Genomic DNA, 26,401 nt, shown 5'->3' on the forward strand with positions numbered 1-26,401 from the left:
GTTCTTTTATTAAAAAAAAGAGGAATAATTAATATTCTGTAGGCAATTATCAATTTCTAAAAACCCTCCTGTTGTGAAGTTGCCATTATTATGTACATATTCATTATCACATGTATCATATCATATTTCACTTATATTAATGTCACTATCACAAATCATAGCATAAAAGTTTTGGATATAAAATATCTGTACTGGCTTTCGAGTGCCCCAAAGCCTGGCCCAGGGCCCATCCCATAGTAATTACTCATGTAAGGTTGATAAAATTAAATGAGTTGATAGGCAGCCATTTGAGATATTCCAGATGTGTATATTTGATAGTCCACAGGATTATCCTGAAATTATGGAAAGATTTCAAGAACCAACTTCTTGAAGTTTTGTTTGGTTATAAGACCCAAGTTCAATTTTGGTGCTGACAAAACTCATCAATGATTACAGGTCATAAATTATAGAAGACAGCATATAACTGAAGGTTTTAACAGCAAAATACTACCCTTTTTCCTTAGCTTCAATGACTTTCCCTCTATAGGCTCTGAATGCTGAGAGCTCCTTCATTTATTAAATGTTATAAAACATGTAATGTTAGATATATCTCTGACCTCATTGACCAATCAGTAAGGAAGTAGGTTCAAAAGCAATTTCATTGGCACACTCAACAATGAGCAACCACACAGGAAAAAGGAAGCAGAGGATGTCAGATTTCTAAGTGATGCTTCACTTTCTCAAGCATACAATACATGGCAGAACCCAACTGATTTTCAGAAAAGAGCAAAGGGCCAGTCCTTTGCTATATGAAACACTATATAAAAACACTAACTTGGAAAGAATTTTCACACACAGAAAAAAAATTTTAAACCTTGACTCTCATGTAGTCGCCAAATACATTTGAACTTTATCATGTGTTAGGGAGTCTGCTGTACATGAAAGGCAGAATGGCATAAAAGAAAGAAAAACTCTTAATTTCATGGAGTCTTTAACCTCAGAGAATTCTCCCAGCTGGTAAGTGGTAGAGCATGATTTCAGTTTCAGCCTTATGTACTTCCAAAAGCCATGCACTTGACCACTATATTCTTACGTTAAGAATTAGCCCTTGAATATAAATTTGGGGTCTACAGTCAAGTGATAGATGAAGATCCTGAACTGTTGCCTTTAGTATGTGGTCTTTCCAGTAAAAAGTGAAGCTGGTGGTAATGGGTAAGAGAACTGAAATATTTTTAAGTAAAATAAAATATGCATTGGTATTTTATTTTATCTTTAAAGTTTCACTTCATTGAGTTCTACGTAAATGAGTTACCAAAATTTTGCAGTGTTCAGATTGCTTTATGGTTGTCTCAACATAACCACCAACATTCTGAACTGCAAAGAAATAATTTGGATATTACTTTCCTAATTTGGATATTATTTTCCAAAAATTCAAATTCTCCAATTTTTTCCCCTAAACTGACTAGATAACTTGGCACTGTGAGCAGCCTCATCACAGCTGTCAGGGCTATCAGATTAAATACTACCCAAAATAAAAGGTGGGGTTCCAGAAGAAGTAAAACAAAAGCCATGCCAAAACAGATAAACACACACCCTCCTTTGAAGATTACTGCCAAGTGTCTTTAAAATATTGCCAAAGAAAACTTCTCATCCAGGTTTCCTTCATCTTAATCTTCCCTGTTCTAATTCTAAACACCCCGGCTGTTGCTTGCAGCACCACAGTTCTACTTTGAGCTTTAAAAACATACTAGGGAACTGACTGGCTGAAATCCGAGTGATGCCATTTTATTGTCACCTGACTACCATCTTAGGGAGAAGAGAAAAGAAGCATGAAGTTGAGGTGTCTGGCCATATGTGAGACCACAAAAGGTGGTTTGACAAGCTCACAGCACATCTGTGTGTTTCCCTGCTGGCTTGTTCAGTATCTTCTATTTTAAGAAGATGACAAAAACATCCCTGACTGGTTGTCACACCTAGATTCTCTGATTAATGGACCTGTCATTGTGGGAAGTTGTCCAGTCTAAACTGTGAGATCATTAAACCCTAGAAAAGCCATGAAAATATTGTTTGGCCTCCTGCCAAAAGGAATATTAAGTGGCTCTGAATCACAGTTCCAGACCACCAGCCAAGAGTGACCGCAAAGCATATTCCTCCTCATTTAGAAGATCAACAAGGTAGTAATTCTCCCCCAGAGTAATAACTCTTGTTATGGTAGCAAGCCCTGATCATTTTTCTTTTCTAAGACAGGGGAAAGACAGCCTCAGATGCTCAAGAATGGCCAGAAATATGACAAGGATAATGTCTTTGGGTCAAAAGTGGAGTGCTTGATGCCTGAAATCCAAACATTAATCCAATTTCCTTTTTTAAAAAAATTACCACATGCTATTCTATAATAAAGTGAATATTTGATTGTATTAAGCCTACAGACTAATTTGATTGTATTAACCTATAAGCTAAAAATTTTCCCAATTTCAGCCTAATACCTGTACATCATTATAATTCGTAGCATTACTAAATTCAGACAAAATACCAGGACCAGATAGAAACATGGTAACAAACATGATCATGTGTTTGGTCCCTTGAAATCTGAGTATTAGCCAGAAAGGAGGTGTTCAGTAGTTGGTCAGTTGGGGAGGCAGAAGGGAGTCAGGACTATGATCCCCACATCATCCTTAAAGGGGCACTAGCACCCACGTTCTAAAAGAAGCCATGAGAGTGAATCTTCCCAATTTCTTTTTAATGAACAAATTCTTTTGAGTTGGACATATCTTCATCTAAACATCCCCATGCACTTTTCATTTTGGGCGCTAGAGGGAAACAAAGTAAGAAAAATGGTGAGGTCTAACGTATTAAGCTATTAAAAGAGCTCTATTCCTCTCATTTTATTAATGTAGTCTTGTTACTTTAGAAGAGAAGAAAGCTTTCAGATAGTAGCCTGGTTTCAAAATATGCCCGTTTGGGTTTTATTTCACAATATTCCAATCCCATTTCACACAACTAAATCTACAGCGGAATCTCAGAAGAGCCATGCCTCAGGTGGAAGCAGGAAAAAAAAAAAAAAAAAATGAAGCTCTAAGTCAGGTTCCAGAAGGGTTTAGGTTACACAAGCTTATTAACAGAGTCCTATTTAAATTCTTTTTGGGAAATTAGACGTAGGAGCACATTTGTTATGAACAGGAGGAAACAATCCCATTCTTGGCTTCAGCTTTCTTTTTAAGCACACCAATAGGATCATGGCTTTTAGAAATGAAAGAAAAAGCAGCATTACCATTTACTGCACACACTTCATCACCATTTCCCCACAGAGAAAACGTGTCTGGGATTTTCATTATTGATGTAACAAGTGTCATTAAGCCTTCCCAGTCTTACGCCCTCCCATCTGCTTGTCCGTTTCCATCTTCAAATGGAGAAAAAATTCAGGTGAAGGAAGCTTCGTTGTCTACGTACTACCCCCGTGATTGTTTATTGAGATATTGAGATGTAATTATAATGTTTGAACTTGAACTTGTAACTAGCCTCATCCAACCAAATTTCAAACTAAGGATTATTCTTATTGAAAGAAAAAAAAAGCCACTGGTTCTCAGTAAATGTAATCAAAGTATTTGGTGAAGTAATACTTGATTTTAAAATATATACATGAAATGTGTGTGCGATAGTTTTTAAGAGCCAGCCATTGTTAGAATAAAAAAAAAAGTGATAAATGCCCATTTTATGTACTTGAATTATCTTTGTAAAGACAAAATATATGTATTTTGAGTGCTGGTGTACATTTAGTATTTACTTGCAGAGCTGAATGAGTATAAGTTAAGTTAGTCTTTTCTGGATCCTTAAAATCTGGGACGTTATAAGTTAAACAATGTTTGGCGTCCCTAAGTTGTTCCATATAGTAATAGGAAGATTCTGGAAAAGCTCAGCATTGCCCCTGTGTTTCATTTATTCCTGATTTCAAAACTTCACAGCTCTCACAAATCCTATGGATTATTTGAATTAAATAATAATAATAATAGTGGCAGCATATTTTTTGTCTTCAGGTTTTACGTTTGTGACTCAAAGAAAATTTGTAGAAATACAGTGAACCATGCTCTATAGAGATTTGCCTGAAATAGAAAAGGAAAGCGAATGTTGTAATAAAATATTGCAAACATATTTACAGTTTGCACAATTATTTCTAGGGTGTAAGCTCCGTGAGAGTAATGGCTTCCAATGCCCTGCCCTGTATTGTGTCCCTATCACCAGGACAGTGCTGAGTACATGCAGGGCACTCAGTTTGGCTGAATCAATGTAAGTAGGGCTTGAGCAATGAAAAATGGAAAAATCTGTCCTTACCTTAAAAACAGAAACTAACAGGAAAGTTTAAATTGCATAAATTCTAAATATTCTGAATCATGTATAGGCTGGTCTAAGTATGCAGAGCCTTATCTGACCCCAAAGCTGTGAAAGTCATTGAAAGATTAAATAGGAAAGGGAAAAGAACCGTTAATATTATACCCATTATGTGCTCGCTTTGGCAGCACATATACTAAAACTGCAACTGTGCAGCGAAGATTAGCAAGGCACCTGCTCAAGGACGACACACAAACTCATGAAGTATTCCATATTTTTGTAAACAACAAGGCCTTACTCTATAGCACAGGGAACTATATTCAATATCTTGTAATAACCTATAATGGAAAAAAATCTGAAAAAGAATATATATATATATATATGAATCACTTTGCTGTACACCAGAAACTAATACATTTTAAATCAACTATACTTCAATTAAAAATTTTTTTAAATAAAGAATTATGCACATAATAGATGAGAAAGCTGATTTACTCTAGTTTTCAGAGAGGTAAATGGCAGAGATGGAACTTAATCCCCATCTTTCTGAACCCAAAGCTTGTGGGCTTTACCACTACTCCAACTCAAGCCAAGAGGAGGAACAAAATTCAGGTTACAGTAATTTAAACAGTGATGTTTTCTCACTAAAGCCAAGACAGAAGGTCACGACTAATGAATGGGAGAGAAGACAGAATTAGGGAGCATACAGATTTTTTTAACATTTTTTTTCTTGAGTTATAGTCATTTTACAATGTTGTGTCAAGTTCCAGCGTAGAGCACAATTTTTCAGTTATAGATGAACATACTATTCATTGTCACTTTTTTTTTGGCTGTGAGCTACCACAAGATCTTGTACATATTCCCCTGTGCTGTACAGTATAATCTTGTTTATCTATTCTGCATATGCCTGTCAGTATCTACAAATTTTGAACTCACAGTCTGTCCCTTCCCACTCCCCTCTCGCTTGGCAACCACAAGTTTGTATTCTACATATATGAGTCTGTTTCTGTGTTGTATTTAGGGAGCACACAATTTTTAACAAATTGGTTGAAACAGATGAGATCAATTACCCTGGCCTAACTATTTCTAAAATGTAAAAAAAAATACATGATAAATATCCTTCACATCAGTGCTTCTCTGGGGTCTTGCAGCAACGTGGATGGACCGAGAGTACCATACTAAGTGAATTAAGTCAGTCAGAGAAAGATAACTATTATATGGTATCACTTATATGTGGAATATAAAAAATACAAACAAATCTATATACAAAACAGACTCACAGGCATAGAAAACAAACTTGCAGATATCACAGGGGAAAAGAGGGGAGAGGGCTAAATGAGGAGAATGAGATTAACAGATACAAGTGGCCATACATAAAACAGATAAGCAACAAGGATTAACATGGGGAACTATATTTAATATCTTATAATAATCTATAATGGAAAATAATCCGAAAAAAATATACAACTGAATTACTTTGCTGTACACCTGTGCATAACGATACTTCAATTAAAAAAAAAAAGAAAGCAGATTCTAATTCAGCTGGTTTGGGGTGGGGCTGAAGATTCTGCATTTCTAACAGGGTCCTAGGGGAGGCAGATCTTAGTATCCACAGACTGCTCTGTACATCACAGAGCTTCACCTGATACCTGTTTGAAATACCAGGTAAGAACTCCATCTCTCTGCTTTGTCAAATGGAGCAAGATGTTTTCAGGTTTCGCCAGCTTGAAACAGGTATGGTAATTGCCAGTTGTACCAGAAATCAAAGCAATCACAACAGGCTTAAAGTAAGATTTTGGAGATTAGAATTGGGGTTTAGGTGGAGTAATAATTATGCAAATACTCCAGGACACCTCCCTCTGGTTTCCTTTTTGAGCCTGGCATAGTCCCTCAATTTCTTACCACTCATAAAACTAAAACATAACCACAATAATGGAGTTTCATACAGTATAATGGTAGAACATGCTACAAATCATGATATTTCCAAGAGATCAGATTTGTGGTGACCAGACGCAGAGTTTTAGGGGAGAGGGAATTGGATGAAGGTAGTCAAAAGGTACAAACTTCCAGTCATAAGATAAATAATTACCAGGGATGTAATGTACAACGTGATGACTACAGTTAACACTGCTGTATGCTATATATGAAAGCTGTCAAGAGAGTAGACCCTAAAAGTTCTCATCACAAGGACAAAAAGTTTTTTTCTTTTTCTTTTTTCTTTTGGTAATCTATATGAGATGATGGATGTTAACTAAACTTATTGTGGTAATCACTTCACAATACATATACATATATTATATATGTCTCAAATCATTATGCTGTACACATTAAACTTACATAGTGCTGATGTTAATTATATCTCAATAAAACTTGGGGGGGAAAGAATTCTGATTTTCCATATCATATTTTCCATATTGGAATATAGCATATGGAGGATCATACTAATTTTTTTAATCTAATGTGTGATTCCCCACCTGCTCTTCTTAAAGACAGCAATGAAGTTGTAGTTATAGTAGTATCTTCCTTGTTTGTTAAGCTGGTATTTATTAAGGGCATACAATGTGTAAATAGTACACCAAGTATTTAAGCAAATTTCTTCCTTTCTCTTCACAATAATCCTGTAAGTACCACTATTACACCCATTTTAGAGATGATGCAGCTTTCCCAAAGTAACATAGCTGGTAAATGAGAGAGTCAGAGTTCCCCGAGATCTGCCTGAATCCAAAGCCCAAGCTCTTGCTCACTATGCCCTGAGAGATCCTTTTCTGAAAGAAAGGAGTATGTTTTCTTCTGAATATTTGTAAAGAGCAAGTTAGATGGTCATCTTTATAAGCCATTTTCAAGCCAAGAAGGCATTTCTGGCTTCCTAGGGGAAGTGATGCTGCTCGTCCTGGACTGGACCACTGATAACCTCAAGGGTACCTGATTTTAATTTACGTGATGGTGATTCTGACACTGTGCACCTATCAGCTCCAAATTTAATTTGTAGCTGCAGCTACCATAAGCAGTGCCCTCCCACTGCCAACTATTCTATCTCTACAATGACAAGCATATAAGTACATTTGTTTTGTTTTGTTTTGTTTTGTTTTGTTTTGTTTTGTTTTTACATCATGCAAATAAGGCTTATTCATGAAATCTCTCACTTTTAATCTGGATCATTAGGCATATGAAGATAGAGGCTTTCTGGAAGAGGCTGGAATAGGGAGGCAGAAACTCACAGGATAAAGACATCCCAGGGGGACAAGTGGTCCAGAAAGCTCCAGGCAGTGCCCAGAAGCCCAGAGTGGCATAAGGGTTCAGTGGTGAGTGTCTCAGTACCAAGGACACAGTACTGGGGACTCCAGTGGACATAAAGCTGGATGTGGTAGACATCAGGTGCAGATGCTGACAGGACCTCAGAGAAAGACTTAGGGCATTGTCCCCCACAGGAATGGTGGACTTTGGCCCTAGAGGATCTATTTAATGAAGTTTAAGGCAAGGGCTTGTTTGAAAAACAAAGTCAAAGTTTAGAATTAAGTAAAGGGAAGTTCACAGCACGTGACCTAACACTGAGAATCCACACCATAGAACCAGATTTTCTTAAATTTCTTCCAACCCAGATTGAAATCAATCTTCAATCAGGCACGCACCTGATCCTTTGGGGAATCTGCTATGGGAGTTTAACAAATATGGGTTTAGGAAGCCAAGCAGATCATTAAAATTATATCTTCGCCTGAACTTCTAATTCACTGATTGAAATAAAAGAGCTTCTTTTGTGATAATTAATTAAATACTATGTTTTAAGAAACCAAGCAGTTGGAGATGTTGCTGAAATACTTAAATGAACATTTAAGTGCATTTTACATCGTGTCTTATTTTACAGGTTGACTCATAGCTGCCCTAGACACAGGATGGCAAAGGCTGCTATTTGTCCCCAAATAACTAACTGGTCTCCCTTCTTCCTGGGCACATCCACTGTACACAATAAAGAGCGTAGCTCTCAGTTTCCCTTACAGATAGGCATAGCCCTGTGACTAAGTTCTGGCTGTTGGGATGTGAGCAGAATACTGGGTGAAGCACCAGGAAGTGTCTGTAAATGATGGGAACATGCCTTTCTCCATTTCCTCATTCCCAATGTCTGCATGGTGCTATACTGGCATGGCTTGAGAAATGGAGACCATGGATGAAAGAAAACCTGGATAGAAGCCTGGGTCCTGGAGCACTTTAAGTAGCAGAGCTGCCTGCCAGTAGAGCCATGGAATGCCTACAGCCAGGCATTAACGGGAGAGAGAAGTGAAATTCCTTAATTAAGGCTCTGTCATTTGAGTTTTATTGATAGTTGCCACCAAACCCAACTCTGAGTAATTCACTGTGCCACCGTCTTTGCAAAAGTCACATCAAGGGAAAAGTACTGCTGCTAAGTGGTTTCAGCGACTATCAACAGAGAAAGTGGTAGAAATGAGGGTAAATCTGTGGGAAATCACTTCTGAGATCATCCGTGTCAGCCACCTAACATTCGGCTGAATGCAACATACAAGCTGAATGGTGAAATTAACATTCCCAGCATAAAGCATGCTTACTTTATGTTTACTTCTTTGAGAAACTGTCACAGTCACCAAATTTTCTTACATAGACATAGACACTGAACAATCTGTAAACCCCTATTGCTCAGTACAAAAAGTTAAATAAAATCAATGAAACTGAAGGAAAAAAAAATAACTAACTAGGGACCAGAAAACTCTCCTACTGACAAACAAAATGGTTAGTGGACCATTAAGATGAGAGAGAATGTTTATATTAATCTTTCTCTGGCATTCACACAGTAATAAAAGTGCTTTCATCAGTGGCTGAATGATTCTCTGCAACACCGTGAAAGAAGGAAAATTAACAACTGACACCCACCACCCTCTGGGTGGGTTCTTCATATTATTTTCTAGCACTCACACTATTTTCAGTCCTAATGATTTTATGATATCTTTTGGCTGTCCCTACACACACACAGACACACATATACACACTTTACTAAGATACGATTCCATTCTCCAGACTTGTTGTCTCATTAATATAACAGGAGTTGATACTTATACAGTCTTTATATGTATTAGCTCATTCAAACCTATGAACTACATGACTACAAGTTATCTTTATTATCGCCATTTAAGATGAAACTGTGAATTGCTGACCTAGTAAATTGTGAAACTGGAATCCAAACACAGGTAGTCTGACTTAACCTGAGTTAGTTCTACAAATATATCCCATTCCCTCAGGAATATTTGTGAAATGAAAGTTGTTAGCATTTATCAGATAATTCTATCTCTCACAAGACCCAACTCCTCAGCCTAGCTAAAATGTGTCTTCTCAAGGAAAACCAATAATTCGGAACTTATTAGTCTATTTGAAGAGTATTTTCGGACATTCTGTCGGACACTCTTCGGACATTCAACCAAGGTGATCTTCCATCAGAATCCTGCGTGTGACCGTGCTTGAGCTACCGATATACAATATGAACATTAGAAAGTAAGTTAGTTTTGCAATTTTTAAAATGAGGTTAGTAAGAGTGAGCCCTGCTATACCTGAGCACAATAATACATTCAAAATTTTTGAAATGGCTTCCTTTTCTCTTTTATGAGGCCCAAGACCTTGATCTAAGGAAACTACTGGAATTTTATTATTTCCAGCTTAGTATTGAGCCGCTATTCTTCCATATCACTTATACTTCATTGTTATCTTCACTCTACCATTGATTTTTTTTTTTTCTCTGTACTGCTAGCCTTTTGAATCTGGCAAATACAGACATTAAAAAGACTTTTTATCTATTGTGATCATGACATACTGTATCCAAGCTCTGATGCTGAGGCTTTAAGCAAAGGCACTATTCAGAGAAGCTACTCCTTATAAAGTTATATTTATAATAATAATTGATATTTTACAATCTGTGAGATGGATTATATTTTGTCCCTGTTTGCAGTGAAGAAAGGGATGCTCAGAGAGATACCATGATTGCCCAGGATTAACCAGTGGATGAGGAAGGAACCAGAATGCATCCAGATAACCTGACTCCAAACTTCATGCTCCTTCTATTACACTGAGGTGTCATGTCTTTACCAGATTTAAAGGGTCCGTGTTTGTAATAGTAAAAAGTAGTCCATAAATTATATCTTTAAAGTCAATGAAAATCTTGATTCAATTTATAAAACTCACTAAAAATCCAATCAATGTTTCCATAAATATATTCACTTAAATCTTTGGCCAATGCAAGTTTTATGGTGTCTGTTGCCCATTCTCTCTTCTGCTGGAAACTGGGAAACTGACCGACCATATCTGGTGAGAGACAGCAGCCATTCTGTGTATGTGGGATTCCATTCCCAACCCCTTGTACATGGGATTGGACAGAGCAAGGCACTTGTCTAAATGTCAGCCAATCCACCAGTCTGCTAGGAACCGATGTCAATAAGGCCCAGCCTAAAAAGATGAGCTGAGCCAAAGAGATTCCTCCTTTGAGAATATGGGACTGAGTTAGTTGCAAAGCCAGGGCTATCCTGTAGAAAGTATCAGGACAGCCATGATGCCCCACTGGCAAGCTGAAGTTATGAGGAAATGAAAATAGAATGCATAAATAATAAGAGCCATCATTTATATGATACTAGCTATGTGTTTCACATTCTTAGTTTATTTACCCTATGAAGTTATTACTGTTGCTAACAACTCCCCACCACTTCATTTCGCTGAAGAGAATCCTGAGGCACAGAGGAATTAAGAAACTTGTCCAAGGTCACATAGCCAGTAAGATTACTAGCTGGGAGAACAAGACTGAAACCCAAGCCACGTGCTTTGCTGCCAGATTGATTTCACATAAAGGCAGCTTCGTGTACAGACATGGAGAAGATCATAGATGATGACACACATGCAAATAGAAGCAGCAAGTCACAAGAGAGAATGACTCAAGAGCAGGTGGAGAGAGAGCAATGACTGACAAGAGGCAACCCAGCTATATTTTACTCCTCTTCTGAGATGCCCATGAATTCCTGATTATGTCCTTACATAGGACAGCTTAGTGCGTCTGTTCCTTGTAAATGAGAGAGCCCAAAATAAAATAATATGACTCATTTTGGTACTTTCTAAATACAGTATCCAAAGGGACTAAAAGTTATATTACTGCCTATTTCTTGTCTGAGGTAAAGACTGGCTCTCATACAGATTAATGATCCCAATACGGAAGAGACGGTACAGAAATATGCACACAAAGAAGTATGTGTAAGTTCAAGAGTATCATGAGATTAGAGTTAAACTGAATAAACTCAAAACTGTTGACAGTAAATCATGAAAACTTCCTGAAGAAATAAAGCATAAGCAGGGACATAAGGGGAGGTAGCATCGTGTTTATTTAACATACAACTTGAACCAGGGTGAATGGAACACCCGGCCTCAATGGAGAGGCGGGAAAGGTATGGGGAGGGCTGCATAATAAAATGTGTGTGTGTGTGTGTGTGTGTCTGCGCTATCTCAATGCAGAGGAAGGAAAAAGATGAAAAAGAATAATCAATATGAAGTGAGGTGTTGTACAAGAGCCCAGGCTAGGGTAATGGATTTGTCTAGTTTTATAAAAATCTGATATATTTTTGGCTGCTGCTTCAGTTAAAGCACTTAAAACAAATAAAAATTTATTTTCATGAAGCCATCACTAAATTCTCATTTTATGACATTTAACCGAATAATGAGCATCCTGAAATCCAATGTCTCCTTGCCCGCTGTCTTCCAGCCACAGTGTTCCTTTCTTGCTGTGCTATGTGCTACCACCTACTAGCACCCAACAAATACATGTGTACTGAATAAATAAATGAGTGTTTCTCTCCATTCAAATATGAGATCACATCTATAAAAATTTAAATCCCATACAAATTTTTTAAATGAATTGCTTACATGCATGTCTTATGAAACCAAAAAATTCTTTGCTCATGTCTCCCTGCCTTATGCACCCCCACCAGACAATCTATTCATGTCGTGTCATAAGCTTTTTGTGACTGCAAAAAAAGATCAGTTATAATATGAATTTTTAATTAAAAGCAGATTAGGTTTCACCCTAAATTAAAGTGTTGGCTATACTTTGTTTGTACATATGTTCCAAATAACATCCCAGTCCTATCTAACACAGAAGCCCCAATAGGCTGGATTCAAGGAACCATAATGCTAAAAATACAAACTAAAAACACTAGCTATACAGAAAGAAAAGAAAAGAATAACAGTTCATAACTACACACCCTGTAAGCAATTGCCTTATAAAATACTGTTGAGAGTCTTCTCCGAACTTCTCAGAGAACTGAACGGAAAAACTGCAGAATAAAGCTCTTTGACCCTTTGTTAGAACATATATATTCCCTAATGTTTGCTAATCTATTCCAAATGCTAAAGAAAATATTCAGTCTAAACAGTTGTACGGATAAATGGAGATTTGTAAAATTACAGATTAGCATCAGCACATGCAGTGTTTATGCAGCATAAGCAAAATGACAGGTAACCGAGAAAATTTTATCTCAGGGTGAGTAAGCAGACCAAACGCAATTTTGAAAACAATGATGAATGCTATAAGATGTTTCAATATATTATAAAGCTATATTTAAAATAGTCAACTTGGCTTAAAATATAATTATACATTTTTATATTTATATACAAATAAACAGAACTTCGGCTATATCATAGATAAAATGTTCAAAATAGTATAAAGATTTAAATTTAAAAATTAAACCATTAAAAAAAGAAGAAGAAAGAATAGAAGTGCTGGAAATACTGACAGAAAATCATTTGAACACTGTATGTCAAACAATTAAATGACAAATTTGGAAAAACGTTTGCAACAAATTCAGTAAAGAGTTAATACTTTTGAAGCTTGTGCATATTTAACTGAACAACAATGTGAATGCATTTAATGCCACAGAACTGTGCATTTAAGAATGGTTAAAATGGTAAATTCTGTTATATATATATTTATCACAATAAAAAAATACTTTCACATCTTATTGTGCTTTGCTTTATTACACTTCTCAGATATGGCATTTTTTTTTTTTAACAAATTGAAGATTTGTGACAACCTCATGTAGAGTAAGTCTACTGGTGTCATTTCTCCAACAGCATTTGTTCACTTTGTGTCTCTGTATCACATTTCAGTAATTCTCACAATATTTCAAACTTTTTTGTTATTATTATGTTTGCATAGTGATCTATGATCATTAATCTTTGATGTCACTATTGTAATTGTTTGGGGGCACCACTGTACCTATATAAGACAGTAAACTTAATAAATGTGTGTGTTCTGACTGCTCCATCGGCCAGCTGTTCCCCATCTCTCTGCCTCTCTTCCGGCCTCCCTGTTCCCTGAGATAGAGCAATATTGAAATCATGCCAATTAATAACCCTAAAGTGGCCTCTAAGTGTTTAAGTGAAAGGAAGAGTCACACATGTCTCAGTTTAAATCAAAAGCTAGAAATGATTAAGCTTGGTGAGGAAGTCATGTCAAAAGCCGAGATAGGACAAAAGCTCGGCCTCCTGCACAAGTCAGCCAAGTTGTGAATGCAAAGGAAAAGTTCTTGAAGGAAATTAAAAATGCTAATCCAGTGAACACATGAATGAGAAGAACATGAAACAGCCTTATTGCTGTTTTTAAGAAAATTGTAGTGGTCTGGATAGATCACCCTAACCACAACATTCCCTTAAGACAAAGCCTAATCCAGAGCAAGGCCTTAACTCTCTTCAATTCTGTGAAGACTGAGGGAGGTGTGGAAGCTGAAGGAGAAGTCCGAAGCTAGCAGAGATTGGTGCATGAGGTTTAAGGAAAGAAGTCATCTCCATAAAATCAAATTGCAAGATGAGACCACAAGTGCTGATGTAGAAGCTGCAGCAAGTTATCCAGAAGATTTAGTTCAGATCATTAATGAAGATGATTAACCTAAGATAGATTAACAGTGTAGATGAAGCAGCCTTATATTTGAAAAGGACGCCACCTCGGACTTTCAAGGCTAGAGAGGAGAAGTCAATGCCTGGCTTCAAAGCTTTAACTGACACGCTGACTCTCTTGTTAGGGGCTAATGCAGCTGGTGACTTGAAATTGAAGTCAATGCTCATCCAGCATGTAGAAAATCCTAGGGCCCCTAGGTTTATGATATATCTAGTCTGCTTGTGCTCTATAAACAGAGCAACAAAGCCGGGATGACAGCATATCTGTTTATAACATGGTTTACGGAATATTTTAAGCCCACTGTTGAGACCAACTGCTCTAAAGAAAAGATTCCTTTCAACATATGACTGCTCACTGACAAGGCACCTGGTCACCCAAGAGCTCTGGTGGCGATGTACAGCGAGATTAATGTTGTTTTCACACCTGTTAACACAACATCACTGTGGGCCATGAATCAAGGAGTAACTTCGAATTTCAAGTCTTATTATTTAAGAAATACATCTCATAAGGCTATTGCTGCCATAGACAGTGATTTCTTTGAGAGATTTGAGCAAAATACATAGAAAATCTCCTGGAAAGCATTCGCCATTCTAGATGCCGTTAAGAACATTCATGATCGTTAACAGGTCAAAATATCAACATTAACAGGAGTCTGGGAGAAATTGATTCCAACCCTCATGGATGACTTTGAGGGGTTCACTTCAGTGGAGGAAGTAACTGCAGATATGGTGGACGAGCAGGAGAAGTAGAATTAGAAGTGAAGCCTGAAGACGTGACTGAAATGCTGCCATCTCATGACAAAACTTTCACAGATGAGGAGTTGCTTGTTATGGATGAGCAAAGAATGTGGTTTCTCAAGATGGAATCTACTCCTGGTGAAGACTGTTGAAATGACAACAGAGGATTTAGAATAGTACATACACTTAGTTCATAAAGCAGCAGTAGGGTTTGAGGGGATTGACTCCAACTTTGAAAGAAGTTCGACTGTGGGCAAAATGCTATCAAACAGCATTGTATGTGACAGAGAAATTGCTCATGAAAGAGTCAATTGACATGGCAAACTTCAATGTTGTCTTTAAGAAGTTCCACATCTACCCCACCCTTCGGCAGTTGCCACCCTGATCAGTCAGCAGCCATCAGCATCGAGGCAAGACCCTCCACCAGCAAAAAGATTACAACTTGCTGAAGGCTCAGATGATGGTTAGTATTTTTTAGCAATAAAGTATTTTTTAATTAAGGTATGTACAAGGGGTTTTTCAGACATAATGCTATTGCACACTTAATAGACTACAGTAAAGTATAAACATAACTTTTATGTGCACTGGGAAACCTGAAAATACATATGATTTGCTTCCTTGTGATACTCACTTTACTGTGAATAAATAAAGTAATAATGGTTTGGAACCAAATCCACGCTATCTCCGATGTATGACTATATATAAATTTACTGGGAAAAATATTTTAAGAACCTAATAGATTTGTGGCAAAGAGATGACTAGTTACCTAAAAAAAAAAAAAAAACCAAAATGACACTTGTTATCAAATGTTTGGGGAAGTAATCAACCTAATGAGTAATCAAACAATGCCAAAAGCAATATGGTACTACTTTAATTCATCCAAAAATGTACTTCCTACAAAGGTCTTTTTTTTTAGGAAACTATACACAACTATAGGGTACAGGGCTATCAAACTGGCACTTTCCCATATCAGGTCCCTTCCTGACAGGACCACAACCCGTCAAATTCTTTTAGAAGCAATTTGACAGCATGTACTTTGGTGGGTGTGGTGGATTGGTACTCAGCAGACACTCCTGCCTCCTTCTTCATTAAAATAGCTTCCTAACCTGCTAAACTGCCACAGCCTGCAAACTGAAAATTCATTTTCCAGAGTCCCTTGTCGCTGTGATTCTAGTATGATTTGAGTTGGTACAAGTCAATGCCCTTGGTGAGATCTGGAAAGCAGATGTGAGGCAACAGCCATTCTTGGCTGCTGTGGCATTGCTTCTGGCAAGCACAGATGTGGAGGCATTTGGGTGTAACATGACAGCGTGAGGAGAACTGCCAGCTTCCTTCACTTCCTTTTAGAGGTGTCAAATATGGGCAACCATTTGCTGGCATGGGCTTCAGCTGGCATAGTGTGCCTTTGCATATGGCAGCTGTGGAGGCCACGTTTCAATTCAGCAGGTGGCTTCCTGGCCATTTCCCAGAACAGGCATCAGCCCTCTTGTTGGCCCAGTTTTAAGTATGGCATTGAGAATACAGGGGTGGGTATAGCTCAGTGGTAGAGTGCATGCTTAGCATGCACAAGGTCCTGGGCTCGATACCTAGTACCTCCTTTTAAAAAAATGAATATTTGGAGAATTATTCCTGGAAGCTCAACCTAGACTCTCCCCCTCCCTGTGATAAATACCCTGTGATAAATCTTTATGTACTATTTTCTATGGCTCTGTTCTTTGACTGAACCCTGGTTGATACACACATCAAAAGTCTCTAAAATGTTCATATTACTGTCCCAGTCATTCCACTTCTGGAACTCGTCTATTAACAGAATATTTAAGAAGTATAAGATTTATAAGCAAAAATATGTATAATTATATAATAAAAAATTGAAACTAAATAATCAACAATGGGAACTAATTAAGTAAATTATGAGACATTCATTCAGTATAGGAGGAAAATGCTGCTACTGCTACTGATAATAATATGAGCCCTGCTCTCCTGTCTCTAAAAATTTGCTCATACTCTGTACTTTTCAGAAATCACCGCCTCTGGACACCCCACTCCATCACCCTTATGGTTTCCTCTCCTTTTGACTAATTACTGTCCTCCTTATTCATCCTTCAAATATTTATTGACTGCCTACCATGTGCCAGACAACAGTCTAGACACTGCATGTACAGCAGCAAAAACAAAAACAAAAATCCATGAAGCTTAAGTTCTAGATAAGGAAACAGCCAACAAAAAATTTTAAGGTAATATATATGGCATACCATATATACCATATGCCATATATATTTCTCCTTTATGGAACCTCCTATGACTCCTCAAAACTGGGTTTGGTATCCATGCATCCCTTGGCACTCTCAGCTCATACTGCAGGTAACATACATCACACTATATTGAAATCGCCTTTTTACTGGCAAGACACTTTTTGACAATAAGCTCTTTGAAGGCAGGGCCTTATCTCTTTTGTTTAGTAATCTACCTTAGTATATAGTCAACATTCAATAGATGTGCTAATTTCATGAATAGATGAATTATGTTTTGAAGATTTTTTTAATAAATTGAGAAAATTGCTAAAATGATAATGACAGAGGAGTAAACTTCAAAATGTTATACACTGCAGAAGGATAATAATTGTTGAAGCTGGATGATGGGTTCATGGGAGTTTAGCCTTCTTTTTACTTTTGTGTATATCTGAAACTTTCAATCATAAAAAGTTTAGAAAACTGTTGTGCAAAATTTAACAACAATTATGTCAAGAACACTTTACACAGAAAAAAAAACACAGGAAAGAAATACCTTAAAATTTTGAGGTTGTTATTACAGATTGAGTATTTTTGCTGTGGTTGGTGGAATTCTAAGATGACCCATGATTGTATACAGTCCTCTCCCCTTGAGTGTTAGCTGGATCTGTGACTATGATAGGATACCTTACATTAAGTTACACTATATAGCAAAGGTGAAGAGATTTTTGCAGTTATAATAATCAAAGCCCCTCACCAGTTGATTTTGAGTTCATCCAAAGGGAGATGATCCTGGGTGGGCCTGGCCTAACCATGTGAGTTCTCTGAAAGAGGGCCCAGATCTTCCCTGAAAGGAGAAACTCCTGTGGCTTGAAGAAGTAAGTCACTGTGAGTTCTACAGCTGCAGGAAATGAATTTTGTCAACAACCGCTTGGGCTTGGAATCGTAACATAAACCTCAGATGAAACCATAGTCCCTAGTGACATTGTGAAGGCAGCCTCTAAGAAAAGGGCCCAGCTGAGCTGTGCCCAGACTCTTGACCCACACACATTGTGAGATAATAAATGTATGTTGTTTTAAGCTACTAAACCTGTGGCAGTTTGCCATGCATCAATAGAAAGTAAATACATTCTATTCCTGAGTTTTCCAGATTTACTATAATAAATATTCTTATAACAGAAGAAACAACTTTTATAACAAAAATAAAACTAGTGTAGATAAGTCAGCCAAGTCATATTTTGCAGAGAAGTGAACCAATGTTATTTATCTTAATGTTGTTAGCAAAGAGCTACATTAAACAGGAGGAAAACTTCTCTTTGTACTTTAATGTTTGGAGTCAAATCCAGTTACCCAGCTCAAGGACAAAAGCTTCACTCTATATAATCAAACTGAGAGGTTCTGAAAACGAGTGTGCTGAAAGATAAATCTTTGCATAAATCCTTCTTCTCTTACTGTACTAAGCTTCCATTAAACCATCCTGAACAAACAGATTTTAATTTCAGTTTAGACAGCAACACACAGCAGGCTACCCTACTGATTAATGATGATAAAACAGAGGAAAAGGAAGCCATTCATGAAACAATGTAACAATCAATCAAGCTATGGCTGATAGTATCCAAATACTGTAAAGTACTTGATTCTCTAGCACCACTCCATGGATACCAGCTGAGCTGCTAAACACTTTTAAATTAATGCCAAATTTATCAATGTGAAGGTTTACAGTATCAGGTAGGACGAGAACTCAAAGATATAGTATGGTATTGACTGATCACCCACAATGAGCTGGATTCTCTATGTGCATGCTTAGCTTAAATCCTGATACAGCAACACGAACACTTTTTCTTCAATGCCCATCTGCCACATAGACAAGATCAGATAGGGAATCATCACTCTTGCATCTATCAAGTCCTTGCTGGTGACTTGTGATTCCTTCTACCATGTAAAATTGGGTTTTTTATTTATTAATTTTTGCATTTGGTATAATGTATTATTTCATTAATCCCTCCTATGTTTACCTTGGTCACCGCACATCAGACCTCAATCCCTCCATTCTAATCCCAGCTGACTCTGTGAGAAATAAAGCAATCCCTCCACTACCACTCTATCCCTGATTCATTTTTCCCATGGCACTATCTGACATACCATATATTTTACTTATTAATTTGTCTTCTTTCTTCAGGATTTTTGCTCCACTAAGGAAGAAATTTTTTGTTGTTGTTCACTAATAAATTACCACTGCATAGTGTCTGACACAGAACAGGCAATCAATAAAAGTTGTGTAATAAATTAATCAATGAATAGTATTATTTGAAAACTATTAGGAAGAATTCCAGGGGCTTCCACTGGACTCTTCTTATCATAATAACTTTTATTCCACATGTCAGGGGTCAACAAAGAGATTTTCTACTTAGCCTCCTATGTTAGTTGAAGTTGGAATTTCCACATAAGAGACAAGGGAAGGTTACAAAGTTGTTGTAAGGCTAAATCTCTGAATGTGTCTTTCAACTGTCCCAGCCCTGTGGCTGAGAGAGCTTACTCTTTAAGCACTATTTTAGAGAGTGACTGGTTTCCAGTGGTGCCTTGAGCTGAGAGTTAAAAACTTTGAGTTTGTCATTTTCTGCCACTAAGCTATCCATTACTACACCTCACAGTCTTTGAATTCCTCACACCGTTCAACTGCCTTCTTGTAGCAATCACTTTGTCTCACAAACCCCAGTTCAATGGAACTGTCAGTCAAGGGGACAACAGGTGACAATGTGAATAGTTATTTTTTTCCATGAATTTCAATGACTGCTCAGGTCCAGTTTCTTAAATCAACTTGATTTTCACTTCCCTTTACCCCCCTCCAGAATAGCTAATAAATTCCAGTTCCCCCCCTATTTTCCTGAGCATCTGTTGCCTGCAATCCCTTGTAGTACAACTCTTAATAACAGTCAGGGATTATGGATGCAAATAAAAGAAACCAACTCTGGCTAATTAAAGCAGAAATTGAAATTATTCAAAAGATGCTGGATAATTTATATCTTTTCTGAACGGGCTGGAGATAAAAACTTAGGAATTTTATAGCCAGAAACAATTTTCAAAAGCAAACCACAGGACTTGTCAAATAAAGACATCCTCAAACTCCCACTGGGCACAGACATCGCAACACAGTTAGGCAGCCTCAGTGGCCAGACACTGGAAGCTGCTGTGGGAGCCACTGTCACTGTGTTCTTTGGGAACTAGACTTGGTTGTGGTTGCTGCTCCCAATCCCATACCTTGTTGAAATATATTCCAGGTGGTCCCTGCTTCTTGGTGTCACTAGTGACTGATTCACAGTCTGGAGAGCAAGCAGGTGGATCTAGTTGGCAGAGCCTAGACCCATGCCCTAATTGCAAGGAGACGGGCAGGGCATCATAAGGGAGAACATTTCCCAAACATAGAAAGTGGGTTCTGATTCTGGGATGGACCCCCCAAAACTGGGTAAGTATCCACTACATAGGCTTTATGAGAAATGGCAGGGGCTGTGGCTACAGACAGACCCAGGTTTAAATTTGTGCACTTTTTTCACTTTCTGTTTGACCCTGGGCAAGTTAACCTCTCTGAACTTTGTTTTCTTCTCGTAAGCAAAATGAATATGAAATCTTTCTTGCTGGAATTAAAAGTAAGGTGTATGGCCAGATGTTTAAAAATTGAAAGCTATTACTTGAAATATTAATCAAAATATACACTATCTTGAAAGGGCTAATGTTAGCAAAATATTTTATTTTTTCATATATTTTTGCTTTTTCTCCTCAATTAGAAGATTACTTTAGATTAGTGACCATATAGGAATAATGTGGCCATTATTCCCACAGCATTACACACATACACACAGTTAATAAATAAACTAATATCCCAGACCTCATAAATCGAAGTAGCAATGTTTCATTCCATGGCAGTAAGTCAAAGAGTATGTAAGTACAGGGTATATCACACTCCAGCTTTGACATGGGTTCCTGGAGAGCCTTCACTGATGGCTACAAAGTGACAGGTGTGTTATTCCACATTACATGGGGTTTTAAAAGACCACTAAGCATGCATGATACCAAATGGGTCATCAATATTACAAGCAACTCAAATAAAAGCTTCAACTATCTGAACCAAGTCAATTCAAGGAGAAACATACAGCCATATCTGGAAATAACAGGGTAGTACAAAGGTAATAATATATTTCTTGTACCAGTCCAAAAAATGACTCATGCCAATAAAACTGGCTTGAATTAATTTTAAAAATGAAAAAAAAAATTAAATAGGTATAGTTTTTCATTTACAGTGCTGAAGAATATTCCTGCTGGAATACTTTCCTAAAGTATAAATCCGATCATTTCACGGTCCTCCTCAAACTCCCTACTGATCCTTGAAATAGGCCCCACACCTCTTGAAATGAGATTATACATGAAGAAAAAAGTAAATAAAACCTGACTGAAATTTTTAAAACAATCCTCCTCCACTTACCCAGTGCTAGAGAATAGAGTATTTCCTACTGTCTCTGTGAAATATTAATGATTCTATAATGATTCAATTAAGGGGGGGGGGGGGAATACCGCCTCCTATTTCTGCTTCCACAGTATGGCCTTGGCAAGTCATTTGGCCTCTTTACTTCAGTTTCCACACCTGCAAAATGAAAAAATTGCAAAACATTCTTTCCAGCCCTAAAAGATTGTCAAATCTCCTTGGCAAAGTCCAGTTGCCTATGGGCTCTATTTCCATTTGTCTTGATTGATCAAGGTAATCAGCCAAAGGAGATAAAACAAAATTGTAAAGTTGCCAAGTCTGAGTCACAGAAGCAAAAAAAAAAAAAGAAAAAGAAAAAGAAAAAAAATTTAGTTACTCAGCATTTCCATAAAGCTTTATTATATTTTCAAACAATGTTTAGCCATTAACACAAATTGTAGTGACAGACCATAAAAGAAAACTTAGAGGTGAAAGAAATTGGCACTGACAAAATTGGTTCAACAAGTCAAAAGCACAAAAAATGACATTTTAACTGGGTGAATGATCCCATGAGTGACTAGGTGAGCTACATGTATTTTTGGCATGGGGTACACATGGGAAAGGAACACCACAATCCAGGTGAAGCCCTACTTCGTGGGTCCTCATCCCCTCTTCGTGTCGCTCAACCTGGCTCACCAGGAGATGGGATGATGACTCTCCCCCCTGACACCAGGGACCACTATGCTGACGCTCCCATACATCCCTTCTTGTTACAATTAGATAATTCATCCAAACGTCCTTGAGCATTTGCTGCACATCCAATGTTTCACACAACTCTCCAAATAAAGACATAACTGAAGCCCTTCTCCCTTATATTCACTGCCTCTCTGGCATCTGCTCTCTCCCTTGTTCTGCTGCAATTACACTGGACTCTTTTCCCCTTCACACATGGTAGATGCCTCCAAGCATCCTCCTCTCTCACTCTCCCTCTCTCCTCATGTGTCTGTCCAGCTCTACGTCTGTCTCTACCTGCTCCCCTAGCCCTACATTCCACCCCCAATGCCCCTGAACCTGGAGCTTTATCTTGCAATGTGTACTTTATCTCATGCTTCAGCCTGGTGATCTCCAGACACCAACAGAGGTGACAACATTGAACAGTGACTAAACCTTCATTTTTGGTAAGGAAGTAACTTGTAGAATTTTGGGAAAAAAAAAAAGAAACCTTTACTCTTAAATAGTAATAACTCATTGGGAATAACATCTCCGAAAATTAATAATTAAGTTTTTCAGTGAAAATATAATGGAATTTTACCTTATTCAACAAAGATACTGAGTGACTAACATTCTAGGGATAAAAAGACAAAAAAGACGTATTCTTGAGCTTAAAAAGTATACAGCCTACTAAGAGAGGTAGACATGCAAATAACTAAATCATAATGGCATAATTGCTACATGGTGTAGGTGGAAGAAAACGCAAAGTGCTATCATGGTTTTTACTGGAATATATTAAAATAATATGTTTATGTCTCTGCTTCTCCCTTTAGATTACAGACTACTGAGCAACCAAACTATGTCCTTGACATCTTTGATATTTCTAGCATCTAGAAAACTACTGAATCTTGTATATAAGAGTCATTCAATAAGTATTGACCTGAATTATTAGGTCTACGTGGGGCAAGGGGAAGGTTCACGGATGTACAGAGAAGGTAACCTCTGAGCTGGATTTGAAAGGTGAGTTGGAATTTCCTATGGAGATATAGGAATAGAATAGTATTCAAAAATCATGGGAGACATAAAATAATAATATTAATAATAACAGCTAACATATAATATGCTAGGAACTATGCTAAGCACTTACATGCATTGTCATTTTATTACTATGTCAACTACATCCTGTAGGTACAATTTTTACCAAGGAGGTAAGTGAGTATATAGTGGTTAAAAAACATGTCCAAGGTCACCCAGTGCTGAGGCTGGGATTTGAATCTCAGGGACAAACATGAGTCTCTGACTCCAAAGCCTGAGAGCCAGGGAACACTACATGCTCTTCCAGAATTAAGCCAGTTCCCATGTCCCAAGCAACCCAGCACCCGTGGTCACCAGATGTCTCACCACTTCCTGAGAGTGGGTACCAATCCAGCCCTTCTACTCTTGTGACTACCATTTTCACAATACAATTTATCTATGCCCCACCTGCCTTCTACTTCTCTGTTCTCTGTGTCTTCTCTTCATGCTCTTCAGAAGAGCATCTCACTGTGTTAGAAAATCATCTATAGTCAGCTGGTTTGGGCTGTCCAGCATCCAACTCCTGGGAGCAGTCCAAGCTCCTTTGGGGAGAATCTCCTAGCATGTGCAGCTGTAGGGATGGGACCCACTTCCCACACAGTTGCCAATGAGCCAATGTACTCACTCCCTACCCAGCCCAGTCATGGAGCAAGCATGTCACGTGACCTAGGCCAGCTGGACAAGCGTAGGCACAGGTGCAGACAACCCCCCTCAAATGAGGAGCAGCAGCAGCAGCAGCGGATTAAACATGCTGCTCTTCCTGTATAACGTGCTGTGCTCCTAACAGCAGAGCTCTTCAGAGCACCTTGGCTTCTGCCTCTTTTCTAAACCAAGTCCTTCAGGCCCCTGTCGCTATGTGAACCATAGACATCTTTCCAGTGAGTATCCTGCTGAGGTTAAATTAGGCAGAATCATTTTCTGTTACTTGCAAACAGGAATTCAAACAGGACTCAGGCACCATGTAGTTCTGGCTCTCACATCTGAGCTGCCTTTGGCTATGGCCTTTACATCTGCTGCCTTTGGCTACAGCCCCAATCATAGTCCAATCCCCCGAGGCCAGGGTGGCAGGGCCAGAGAACTGAAAATGTGGCAGCTTCTGTCAAAGGAGCCACCTGTGGCCTCTGTGTTCAGGAGGGAGCTGGGAGCTGTCACTTGGACTCTCACGGACCCTAAATCAATACTCTGGGAGAGACCATGTCAGGTTTATATGCTGCGGAACTGAGTCAGTAACCAATACAAGACTGAAGATACATGAGAGAGAAGAGAAAAGATGGAGCAAGGGATCTGAGGAACGGAAGTGAGGTGGAGGGATTGGTCTTCGAAAACCAGAGGAATCTCCTTGCCTCCCTCCCCAACCCTGCTCCTGAGACTGCAGAGGTAGGTGCATTTGTTCAGTGGAAGGAACTTGAAGGAGTTACCATAAATAGAGTCTATTTCCTCTGTGAGTTAACAGCCAAGGTAATCTACTGACAGTGAGTGCAGGGAGTTGGGGGGAAGATTTGAAGAGAAGGATGAAGACTTGAGAAAGCCACAGTAAGAAAGGGAAGGGTGGCATCCTGGGAACTGGCAAAAGGACCACTGGACTGCATTGAGGCAACTGTTTCTATTTGCATTTACTAACAGCAATTACCAACCTCATAGATGTGTTTTGAACAAGGACCCAGACAAAGGAAAACACAAGCCTTCTCTAAAACATTTTTAGTGCAAAGTCAAGGACTTGGCAAAAATCTAGCAAATTTCACAAAACAGAAGACCTTTAACCAAGCTTCTCAGTTTTGCAATTCTGCAGCTTTGGGACTTTTCGGAGTGACCTCTTTTGTTGGCCCAGAAGGCAAAAATTATTGAACTAAAAAAAGAAAGTTTGAAACAAGAGACTTTTTTCTCTTAAGGAATCTAGATTCTGTCTGATTCAGTTCTTGCTGAGATTAAGAAATTGGTCCACTCTATATGCAAAAAGTAGAAAAGAAAATTTAGACAAAAGACTTAGGGTCCTTACAGAAATACTAAGTAGCGATATTCATACTGACAAATTTATTCAAAGTGATCTTTATTATGGTTGGTGAAAATGCAACTACCAAGACGATCTTTGTTGAAATTCAAATAGACAATGAAAAGCTAATCTTTAGTCTCTTGAAGAATAATACAGCTTGGGTGTGGTTATGTTTGATGATTCAGCACACTGAATTAAATCTTAAAATGCCCTCCCTGCTGGTTCTAGTAAGCAACTGAACTGATACATAAAATATCATAGGCTTCATGTTAGATTGCTAATAAAGTAAAGATGTGCTTCCGACATGTCATAAGAAAATGAACAATTTCTCTGCATCGGTTGGCGTGTCTTATAAGAAGACAGCTCCTGGATAAAATTCAACATGCAATTTTAGCTTTTGTCACATTTTGAATAAAAATAGTTGGCTGAAAAACTACCTATTTAAATTATTGAAAGCTGGTGATTACAAACAAGCGTCCTGGCTGAAATCAGAGGGGCAGTAGAAATCATTCAGAGCGCGAAGAGCTTGGATAGGATTCCAGAAGTCGTTTTCCCTTAAACTGAATGGTGCAGACAAAAGCAGTTTGTTCTTCAAAGAATGACTATTCTTAAACTGTCGCATTCACTGACGGGGACTGCACAGGTGTGGGTCAATTTACTTAACGCTTAAGAGGTTTGGGGTTTGCCAACTACAGCAAAGATAAGGCAAAACAGATTGAAATTCATTGTTATTCTTTTGTTCTTTTCAAACAGGAAAGCATCGCATTCTTAAAGGACAACTCCCAGCACACAGGTTTTTGTGTGAGACATGGTAAAGAAACAAAAAGACAAACTCTCTTCTTGAAACATAATGTGATTCAAAACAGCCACTAGGGGACAGTCAAAACATCGGGTAATGTCGCAAGGCGAGTCCCTGGATCAGAACTTTAAAATAAAAGCTGTTTTGCAGGATTTTAAAAGCATTTGATTGTTTAC

The 26,401-nt window shown here is 38.0% G+C and overlaps 1 protein-coding gene and 1 non-coding gene across 8 annotated transcripts in view; one reads left to right on the forward strand and one right to left on the reverse strand.

Moving 5' to 3' along the window:
* SCEL (sciellin) overlaps positions 1–26,401 on the reverse strand; it is a 266,901-nt gene that overhangs the window by 117,032 nt on the left and 123,468 nt on the right. The gene's annotated exons all lie outside the window — the stretch shown is intronic.
* Positions 4,475–4,581, forward strand: LOC116157305 (U6 spliceosomal RNA). The gene has a single exon (XR_004141334.1). It is a non-coding gene; the product is annotated as a U6 spliceosomal RNA (small nuclear RNA).

Source organism: Camelus dromedarius, chromosome 13 (genome assembly GCF_036321535.1).
Source record: "Camelus dromedarius isolate mCamDro1 chromosome 13, mCamDro1.pat, whole genome shotgun sequence".
Taxonomy (NCBI): domain Eukaryota; kingdom Metazoa; phylum Chordata; class Mammalia; order Artiodactyla; family Camelidae; genus Camelus; species Camelus dromedarius.